Source organism: Mizuhopecten yessoensis, unplaced genomic scaffold, assembly GCF_002113885.1.
Source record: "Mizuhopecten yessoensis strain PY_sf001 unplaced genomic scaffold, ASM211388v2 scaffold2091, whole genome shotgun sequence".
Taxonomy (NCBI): Eukaryota; Metazoa; Mollusca; class Bivalvia; order Pectinida; family Pectinidae; genus Mizuhopecten; species Mizuhopecten yessoensis.
In genome coordinates, this window is record NW_018404373.1 from 1,372,560 (window position 1) to 1,384,571 (window position 12,012).

The 12,012-nt window shown below is 31.8% G+C and overlaps 1 protein-coding gene across 3 annotated transcripts in view; it reads right to left on the reverse strand.

Annotated features, from left to right (window-relative positions):
- Positions 1-5,895: 5,895 nt before the first annotated feature.
- Positions 5,896-12,012, reverse strand: part of LOC110445172 (collagen alpha-1(II) chain-like) — a 91,664-nt gene continuing 85,547 nt past the window's right edge. For all 3 annotated transcript variants that reach the window (XM_021489633.1, XM_021489632.1, XM_021489634.1), the window contains one exon: positions 5,896-7,702. The gene's annotated coding sequence lies outside the window, so the exon portion shown is untranslated. The remainder of the gene's footprint in view (positions 7,703-12,012) is intronic.

The window sequence follows — 12,012 nt, forward strand, 5'->3', positions numbered from 1 at the left end:
ATGGTTCTATTGTGTGTAGCGTCAAGAGTGACGTCAGGTATGGTTCTATTGTGTGTAACGTCAAGAGTGATGTCAGGTATGTTTATATTGTGTGTAACGTCGAGAGTGATGTCAGGTATGGGGTTATTGTGTGTAACGTCAAGAGTGACATCAGGTATGGTTCTATTGTGTGTAACGTCAAGAGTGATGTCAGGTATGGTTCTATTGTGTGTAACGTCAAGAATGTTGTCAGGTATGAGTCTATTGTGTGTAACGCCAAGAGTGACGTCAGGTATGATGCTATTGTGTGTATATAAAGTCAAGAGTGACGTCAGGTATGATTCTATTGTGTGTATGTAAAGTCAAGAGGGACGTCAGGTATGATTCTATTGTGTGTATGTAAAGTCAAGAGGGACGTCAGGTATGATTCTATTGTGTGTATGTAAAGTCAAGAGGGACGTCAGGTATGATTCTATTGTGTGTATGTAACGTCAAGAGCGACGGCAGGTATGGTTCTATTGTGTGTAACGTCAAGCGTGATGTCAGGTATGGTTCTATTGTGTGTAATGTCAAGAGTGACGTCATGTATGGTTCTATTGTGTGTAACGTCAAGAATTATGTCAGGTATGGGTTTATTGTGTGTAACGTCAAGAGTGACGTCATGTATGGTTCTATTGTGTGTAACGTCAAGAATTATGTCAGGTATGGGTTTATTGTGTGTAACGTCAAGAGTGACGTCAGGGATGGTTCTATTGTGTGTAACGTCAAGAGGGATGTCAGGTATGGGTCTATTGTGTGTAACGCCAAGAGTGACGTCAGGTATGGTTCTATTGTGGGTAACGTCAAGAGTGATGTCAGGTATGGGTCTTTTGTGTGTAATGTCAAGAATTATGTCAGGTATGGGTCTATTGTGTGTAACGTCAAGAGGGATGTCAGGTATGGGTCTATTGTGTGTAATGTCAAAAGTGACGTCAGGTATGGTTCTATTGTGTGTAGCGTCAAGAGTGACGTCAGGTATGGTTCTATTGTGTGTAGCGTCAAGAGTGACGTCAGGTATGGTTCTATTGTGTGTAACGTCAAGAGTGATGTCAGGTATGGGTCTATTGTGTGTAATGTCAAGAATGATGTCAGGTATGGGTCTATTGTGTGTAACGTCAAGAGTGATGTCAGGTATGGTTCTATTGTGTGTAACGTCAAGAGTGACGTCATGTATGGTTCTATTGTGTGTAACTTTAAGAGTGACGTCAGGTATGGTTCTCTTTTTATTTTAAAGTCAAGAGTGACGCCAGGCTATTGTATGGTTTTTATTTTTTTTGCACGTCAAGAGAGATGTCAGATTATCGAATGGTTCTATTTTTTTTATATCACTTGTTATTATAGCCATTCTGTTACTTATGTCATGACTGATATGGTAAAATATGTAGATAACGCCTAGAAAAATTGGTATATCAGTACTTTTGATCTCGGATACAAATAAATCTTGCAAATGAAAATGAGTTTTATTTTGTTAAAAAGATTAATCAGATAATCATTTCGTCCAGGTAAGATTATAAATTATTGTCACTGCATTTTGTTTAATTCTTACACATATCACCAGACTAACGTTATTCCAATGAGCACTAGCTATGCGTCATTTCTATACTAGTAGATAAGTTTTGTATAATTGTGAAGGTGAACTTACAAAGCTTTCTAAATACATAATATCAGATGATTGTACTCTAACGAAATGAAGATTGATAATTTGAAATAAAGGTTAGTATAAACTCATCTTCAGCTTCATATCTTGATATTTACTTGTATATTAGGAATTAAAATTAGTGCTCATTCCAGCACTTAAGTTCTGTGTCAAACATTACTGCTTGAATTTCGCCATCGTTGATTTACCTTTCCTCAGAAGTATCATAGCAGCTTTTCCTGTTGATATCACAGTTGATTGCTATACATTTGTTTACGTATGGAAATGTTAATTTAAAGATTTCATACTGGTAGCCGCTAGTCAATCAGAGAGTGTTATATGCTTTTGTTCAGAAACAGGATATATACAGCATCGTCTAATTTATATCAAAAGGCTTCTATATATGTCATCATACCGATATTGTGTACTAAGTTTGTATTATATTCAGCGTTCGACGCGTTACTATATAATGGTTCTTAATGTTTCAGAAAAATGTTACTTAATTACATACAGTTATATCAATATTATAGGTTATTTTTATAAAGACGTTACTTAATAACATACAGTTATATCACTATATGTTACGTCAAAGAGTATGCACATTTTAGAATCTTCATTGTTAAGTTACTGTTATATTATTTAGTTTTAAAAATGTTACATACTTAAGATACAAGAACATTTGCATGTACTAACTTCATTCAAAAGACGCCGAATATGAATATATTATTACAGTTTTGATAAAGATGCTAGTTTATAAAAAATACAGATATATTTTTAGATGTGATATTGTTGTTCAGTCACCAACCTGTCTTAGCAGCATGCTGTATATGACATACTATTTTCTGTTTTCACAAGCTAGGTAGCCTAGTTTATCGATTCATCCTATGTTTATTTATAGTGTTGTCGTTTTGATTATGGTCGTCAATTAATGTACGTTTGTTTGACACTTAGCAGGTTTCATTGTTCATTGCAAAGCCATGGAAGTTATCCAATTTCGCAAGACCCTAGTCATCATCAAAGAGCGATAGAAGGGGAATAACTCCATGATCATAGTGGCGATGTTTGGTAATCTCCAATTGGTTAATTATTAAGACCCAATGCATTATGTGGCGGTGCATACAGTTGAATCGATTTTATTTTGGCATGAATTTTGTATACGTACAAATGAACAATTTTTCAAGAAGTTTCAAAGCAAATCAACGTGTCCTTTTATTTACATTTTTGAATTTATCAATGTTTCTTTATATATATATATTATTTCTCTTAACTATTGTTTCGCAGGCTCCTAAAATATGAATCATTATATTAAGCCAAACTCTCAAGAACAAACTTGGTTTTTCAACTTTTTAGATTATCAATTTATTTGTTTTCCGTGTTTTTAATAACACAAAATTATACTTATTTTACTAGAAAAAGCAGTCAAAGGGAGACAAAAGTAACTATTTTGTATCAAATTAATGGTACTTGATCAAACTCCTTTAATCTAACAGCTAAATATTGATACTCTCCACATCTTCAAACAACAGCTTGGTACAACTCTTTTATCACATATTTACGTATTGGCGATCAATAAATCAATAAATCAGTCAGTCAATCAATCAATCAACATTTCACCTCCTCCCTCTAGAGATCCAGATAAGTCAAAAAGAAAAAGAAAATTTCAGTAAAATGACCTTTATATATCACTTAACAACATGTTTACTTATTTCCTATGGAATCTTAATTTACGTCCTAATGAAACCTTTATTTAGATTACTGTAAAGTCATTGCACTCCTTATACGAGTGTTTGTTAGAACAGTTGGTACTCGTTTTAAGATACATAGCAAAACAATGTTCCACTCATTTTAATACCATTTATTTTAGAGAGATCGTATTTATTTTAAGAACAGCGTTTAACTTATTTTCAGATCGTATATTGAGAATTTTAATTAAATTTTATCAAGAAAAACAACATTACTCTTATATAAAGACTGCTCGTAGGAGAAGTGTTTTGCTCTCAATATAGGACTGTACACGTATATTGGAAAAAATGTTTTCTCTTTTTAACATTATATATTAGCACAGTTTTGTTCTCATTTTAAGATCGTGTATAAAGCAACTTTTGCACTCATTTAAAGACTGAATATAAGAACAGGCTTGGACTTATATTAAGATTGTATATTAGAAAAGCTTTCACTCTTTTTGGAAAGATGTTTTCTCTTTTTAACATTATATATTAGAACAGTTTTGTTCTCATTTTAAGATCGTGTATTGGACAAGTTTTGCACTCATTTAAAGACTGAATATAAGAACAGGCTTGGGCTTATAATAAGATTGTATATTAGATAGGCTTCAACTCTTTTAAAGTTTTACGCCCATTTTTAGATTGCGTATATCAAAAATCCTTTTATTATTTGTATTAAAATTGCCAAATTTTAATAATTTTAAAATAAGTTATTAAATTTTAAAATTTTAAAATTAAAATTATTTGTATTAAAATTACATGGCGGGACAGCTTTGTTCTTATTTTAAGACTGCACAGTTAAACGTTTTACTCGTTTTAAGACTGATGTGACAGAACTTTTTAAATCCATTTAAAGATTGTATAGTAGAAAAGTTTCTTTTACTTATTTTAAAACTGTATATTAGTAATGTATTTTACTAATTTTAAGACTGTATATTAGAAAAGTATTGTACATGTTTTTTGTACCGTTGTTTAGACTGTACACTAAAAAGTACTGTTTTTTAAGGGTGTATATTAGACCATTCGACGACTTGTTTTGTGAGGCAACAAAATGTCAGCATTATGAGAGAAATATTTATATGTTTCCACTGTCCATTGAAGGGTCTGCATTAATCTTTTTGAAATATATCCGATAAGGTTAATTTCATTTGAAAATCATCAAGAAATTTCCAAAATAATAAAAATAATAAAAGCTTACATATAGAAACCTAAAACAGCCAAAGCGCCAACAGAATCGTAATTATAACTAAAAAATGATAAAGGTAAATGGCAAGACATGACAAGGAAATAAAGACGTCCATTGTCTTTAACGGCACGCTTTTAATTTAGTCAATGTATTTGGAATTAATTATTCCCGAAGTAAATAATTGATTACTGGAAAACTGTCGAGTGTCGATTGTTAACTCGTAATACTTTCACGATTGGTGTTATTTGTGAGGATTGTGTAAACGACCGGGACAGTATTGGTGATATTGACGACTAATGAAAACTTTATGAGAGAGGGAAAACATCATACTGATGTCCCATGCTATTACGAAGTAACATATATCAATTCCGGGTGCTAGTCACGTAAGTCCCGGAAAAGTGAGTTGCTTTCCTATTACTCTGTGCTGATATTATCGACATATAGTTCACAAGCACTAGCCTCTTTTTAGCAAAGATGGGATTTCTTGACATTTTTGTGTTGTTTTATATGCTTTTAACCATTTTTATGGCAGGCACAACGTTCTTGTCATCGGGTATTATTATTCCTGTATAATTATATGATCTTACTTACTAACAAATGAAACTGAAAAACCATATAGTTGTATATCTATATAATCTGTACTTGAGGTTTTCGTTTTTCAGCTAATGCACTTCTGAAGTCTAGTTTCCATTGTAAAAAACACTGCAACAACATCCATTTGACAATATATAAGTCAAACAGATGTTCTAAGGATATAAAGATATTTCTGCGGTCGCCATATATGTCATACTGCCGTTGCAGTTTTAAGGATTTGTTAACTTGTGTGCGGTTGCCGTACAAATGTTCAACACCCAACTACCAATAGTTTAGTGGATCGCAGGGTCGTATGGATCTGGGTGCAGTCAACTTGTTGATGTTGAACTGCAGTATTGTGTGTGCGGACGCGATAACAGTTGGGTCTTTTACCAGAGCCGTATTACCAAAGTTGTTGTCAATAACCTTTGCTTCAGGTCATTGATACCAAATACAATTTATACAAACTGGATTTGTTCCACTTTGTTGGATTCCAGATTTGACTGGAAGCTGAAGTTATTATCCTTGTGATAGTCTTTTCTAACATTATTTTTCCTCTGATAGCAAAGTTTCGTCTTCATACACGTAGCATTGTTGTCAGACTGTATCAAACGCTTTCCTGGTAGGCTTGAAAGATATAAAACTTTGATTCTGTTTTTAAAAGCAATCATAAAAAACCAATGTGTTTGGTTAATAATTAATACGAGTTAGATATTTTCTTATATATAAATGTACATAAACAACAATACGGAGAGCACTGACATGATGTTATTATATTGTTTATTTCAATCATTGGTACCAGCGGTCAATATAAGGCACATGTTAAATTTATACCAACACTATATAACTTTCAGCAGTAAAGACTGACAAATATCGTAAGGTCTGTACCTGTTTTAGTTGTAGTACCAGCATGGTGTACATTGTGAGTATTGGTTTACACGTACATATAGTCTCACTGATTGGCAATGTATGAAATCTTGATACTAGTAAAAAATATCGAATCGAAAGTACTTCTATATCATCTGTTATTTTTAGATTTACTAATTCAATGAGCATATAAAGAATGAAAAGAAAAAACTATTTTTTCGACAGTGATTGATGATGAAAGACGTTGATATAAATTTTGAATATTACATTCTTGTTATAGGCACCACCGCTTTTCATTTAACTAATGTCAAAAGCATACGGCAGGTATTAAAAATCAATTAAAAATAAAAAATAAATAGTTTCTAATTGTTCAAATTTTCAATTTTTGTTTTTGTCATATTAATTTGCTAAATCCAGATAAACTACATTCATATCTAAAAAAAATATACAAACATGCAATGACCCAAGTACACGTGCATTGAATATGTTCTTATACACTTTTGAATAAAACGAGACTGTATTGATTATAAAAATGCAAAAATATAACAAAAAATGAATAGCCACAACAAGACAAGTTAAGCTGTGATTATTGACTGAAGTTCTATCATTACGCACCTGTTTTGATACCACACGTACACTCAGAAACTTCTGAACAAAAAAAACGAATTAATATCATTAACATGAATACAGACACTGACCATAGTAAATGCTCAAGCTAAATTGAGAAAGCAATAAAGATACATTTTCTTATATATATATTTCATTGCGTAACTTTGTGACAATTTTGACGCATAATAATACATGTGGATTACTGGTATTTGCAATCAAATGCATTTATCAAAAACGTCTTAAAACAGGTTTTTTTATATAAGATATATTAGATGCCAGCAGTTGTCGACTCATCAGGAAAACAAATGGCTGAATAAAATTACATATCCACGCCAAACATATGTAACTATTAATAATAAAAGAAAATTGTTTGTTATGTGTTATTTTATATTCACTTACCACATCTATCAGACTGCACACGCATTTCGAATTAATTCTGATGTAATATATTTGACACTAGTGTTTTCGAGAGTAATGATTTTTTTCAACCATTAGTAAATAGTAAGCCTATCTTAATATATATAACTCAAGTAAATATATAAAAAACGGATTATTTACAAATCACTTGTATTAAAACTTCATTGTAAAAGATGGATTTCATTAAGGCTGTCAAAGTGATATTAGTATTAAACTCTTTACTCTTAAATTCGTCTGTACAAAAATATTACATTCAATTTTATCACAAAGAAAAACTGCAGACATCTACATATTTACACATTTGCTTTGCATACTTGTATCAATGACAAATCAATTTTCAATTGTTTTTTTTTCACAGAATACTGAACATGAATATTCCTGTCAAAGTTATAATCCCGTTTTGTTTATACATACTATGACAACCAGATGTCATAGAGTTTTTTACTTCCGCCACTACGATCTCAGAAGCTTTCATTTGATTAGCTACAAACACCCAATCATTGTGTTCATTAAATCCCGGAAGACACTTTGCGCATGGCCGGTTAGGTACTGATTCGACGAAGCTATCAAGAGATTCCCTCATGTTCCCCAGAATTCCCGGTGGCGGAAGCGGAGGTGGTGGTAGATTGTCACAGTCGCAGTTGGCAGTAGGAGTTGGTGAAGCTGTCAAATCTGAAGGGAAATTTTGATTATAATTAACAATAGTATGATGACAACTTATCGCATGTTTATAATTTCCAATATGTTTATAATTTATAAAATGTTTTTAACAGATGGTATTTTTATAAGTGTATTGTTATAATTATAAGTCTTGCTCTATGAAACATCTTTTGGAAATATTTCATAACAATTGAAAAAAACAGCAATCGCAATATTGCGCTATCGACGAAATACATTTACAAACTAAGAACATTACCACTAAGTATCGGCGTTGTTCATTTTCGTTAGCCGCAGTAACCGCAGAAATATTTCGAAGGAGAGATAGTGCTTTTCATTTAGAAATGTAATCAAGACATTGGTAAGTTTTGGATAATACAGAACTCGTATTAATTAAACACATTAAAAATTACAGAAAACAATAGGCCCAAGGGCCTTAACGGTCACCCGAGTTCTGATATATTTATACAGAGAGTTGATTTAAGTTTTTAAAACATGAAATATTATTCAGTGACAAAAAACAATAAAACCACCTTTTTCAATATCTAGCATACAGATTTAAGACTGAAAAGTATTTGAAACTAGAATTTCTTATTCTAAACAAGGGAAATGAAGATTTTAGCACACTGACACCTTTGGGCTCCGCCCTACAGCCCTTGGGGGTAGGGCTGGCTCAATTTTTTTAAAGTATCAAACTGTCAACTCAGGGTTATAATTCCAATCCAGTTATCAACATGTAATATCCAAACTATGCCAATATAAACCATATTACATTTTGCCACCCCCCCCCCTTCCCCAGGGGTAAACGTGAGACCCTAGGGCCATAAAATTCACAATTTTGGTAGAGCACCTTAAAACCCTTCCATCTATGAAGAGTATTTCATATCTTGATCTTGAGAAGAAGATTTTGAAATTTCAGTCAATTCGCACCCATCAGCCCCTGGGGGTCAGTCAGGGCTGATATGTGCATACCATCTAACTGCTATCCGATACTGATAATGCTAACCCAAATTGAATTACTTCCAATGGGAATTAAACAAATGTTGGTCCGAAATGTGATTTCCAAATATAAACTTTAGTAAAGTTTACCCCCTCCCCAGGGTGAAACGTGAGACACCAGGGTCATGAAATTCATAATTTTGGTAGAGCACCTTAAAACCATATTGTATCTGGGTCTTAAGAAGATTTTGAAATTTCAGTCAATTCGACCCTTTTTGGCCCCACCCATCAGCCCCTGGGGGTCAGTTAGGGCTGTTATTTGCATACCATCAAACTGCTATCCAATAGTGATAATGCTAACCCAAATTGGATTACTTCTAATGGAAATTAAACAAATGTTGGTCCAAAATGTGATTTCCCTATATAAACTATAATAAAGTTAACTCCCTCCCCAGGGGGAAACATGAGACCCCAGGGTCAGGAAATTCACAATTTTGGTAAAGCACCCGAAGACCCTTCCATCTATGAAGAGAATTTGATTCTGCCATATCTGGATCTTGAAAAGAACAATCTTGAAATTTTAGTCAATTGAAATTGAAATTGGTCCAGGGGTTTTGGAGAAGAAGTTGAAAATGTCAATTGTTTACGGAAGCACGACGGACAAAAGGTGATAAGAATAGGTCGCTTGAGACTTTGTCTCAGGTGACCTAAAAATGAACTATTGTAGATGAGGAACAAATGCAATTGATGAAAAATATTACCAATGTACAACTTCAAAATTTTGTTGTTTCTGCTTTCAGATTATTGTTGGGACAAAACCAACAAATACTTTAGCAAACATCAAACTAATGCTATTTAAGAGATGCTATCCCAGTCAAACCCTTCACTCCGTTCCCGTATAAAACACTATTGTATAGTATATAAAACACTATTGTATAGTATATAAAACACTATGGTATAGTATATAAAACACTATGGTATAGTATATAAAACACTATGGTATAGTATATAAAACACTATGGTATAGTATATAAAACACTATGGTATAGTATATAAAACACTATGGTATAGTATATAAAACACTATGGTATAGTATATAAAACACTATGGTATAGTATATAAAACACTATGGTATAGTATATAAAACACTATGGTATAGTATATAAAACACTATGGTATAGTATATAAAACACTATGGTATAGTATATAAAACACTATGGTATAGTATATAAAACACTATGGTATAGTATATAAAACACTATGGTATAGTATATAAAACACTATGGTATAGTATATAAAACACTATGGTATAGTATATAAAACACTATGGTATAGTATATAAAACACTATGGTATAGTATATAAAACACTATGGTATAGTATATAAAACACTATGGTATAGTATATAAAACACTATGGTATAGTATATAAAACACTATGGTATAGTATATAAAACACTATGGTATAGTATATAAAACACTGCGGTATAGTATATAAAACACTATGGTATAGTATATAAAACACTATGGTATAGTATATAAAACACCGCATCAAGTATCATGTTGTCGTGACATTACATGTCATATTCTAACAAACAGGATCTTTAAAGTGTCAAACTGATTGGCTTCAGTAACCAGCCACTAGAAAGTGACCCCTGGTGTTGTGTTATCAGATACTACACCATAACATATCGCACATGATCGGAGGGAAGGATTTTATTTTAATTAGATTGCTAGACTGAAAATCCGCTCATCAAATTAAACATCGAAGACAAGAACTAACAGTATAATCCTTTCAGAATTCTGAAAAACCGAAAAGGAACGCAAAACCCCATAACGAATACGTTTTCTTAACATAAAACACATCTTCTCATTTTTATGAAGTGTGCTTTTAAATCATTTGGAAAGTGCGAGTATTTGCGTTGATATCTAAATCCTTAAATGAATAAAAACGTAAATATTGAAATAATAATATTATAATTACTTTTAGTCACAAAAACAAAATGTCAATGAAATATGTTATGATAACAGAATGAATACCATTTTCAATGAAAGAAATACTTGTATAAAGATATAATATTCAAAACCACTAGCAAGTTATTTGAACGATTTAGTATCTTAATGTCAATGTGGCATATCAATATAGCATACATCTGTGAAATAATAACATAGATTTTTCAAAGCACCACAATACACGCATCTACCCACTAATAGCACAACATCGCATAAACTACATATCAAATGGTTCATTTACATGATGTTGAGCAGATAAAAGATAATTCAAGAAAATGAATCAAAGGTGAAATTAATAAAAACAAAACCCCCAAAATTAACGACGCATCCGCAGAAAACATATACTATATATAGCTCAAAATGAAGCTCTAATATGATATAAGCAACACACAACAATGTGTATATTAATCATACATATCACAATATCAAAATACATATACAACATACAACAATGTGTATATTAATCATACATCTTACAATATATAAATACATATACAACATACATGAAACAGTGTTTACACAACATACAATGTGTTTACACAACATACAATGTGTTTACACAACAAATATCTGGCAAACAATGTGTATTCACAAATAAAGGTTTATCTTGTGCAAGTGTATAAAATATCATACAGGGTGGCTGCGATTTATATATGATTGAGGACTTCATATTAAAACAGGTTGGCTACAATTGTTTTTAGATATACAGTGAATCACGTTAAATTTTACGTGTAGTCCTACGTCGATATGTTCTCTTTAACCGAAATTTCCTACAAAGTTAAGTTCAAATTTTCCATGTGTTTTAACATAATCATTTGTTTATATTATGAAGTAGACTCCAATACGCTGAGAACCGACAACGGATTATCATAATCGTTTTAAATACAAAGAGTTACGACTTTGGTTATTATTATTTGTATCTGTCTATTATGACTCTCAGACTACCAGATGGTCAAGCTATCGTAGTATCCTTTGTCTTTTGTATTGTTTGTATGTGTTTATAAATCCCATATAATATAACTTTTGTTCATGCATTGGCCACTGTTTCTATGAAATCTGTTGAAAAACTAAAATCAGCTAAGATAAAATTCCATTATTTAGTTCAAAATCATAAATTTAGTTCAAAATCATAAAAATGCTTGTGAGTTTTTTAATTTTGTAAATAAAAAAAAAAACACTTAAGTATGGAATCGGTTTTTGTATATAGAGTTCTATGTCAGTGACTCCATTTAAAGTATTCACTTATGTAAAAAGTAAGGGGGGAATGCATTTATCATGTTTAAATTTCATAGGAATGAAATATCTGTTTATTCAAATTTTCTTGTAAAGATTGCTAATAAATTGTTCAGTTCTGTTTATTTCGCCATTACTGCCT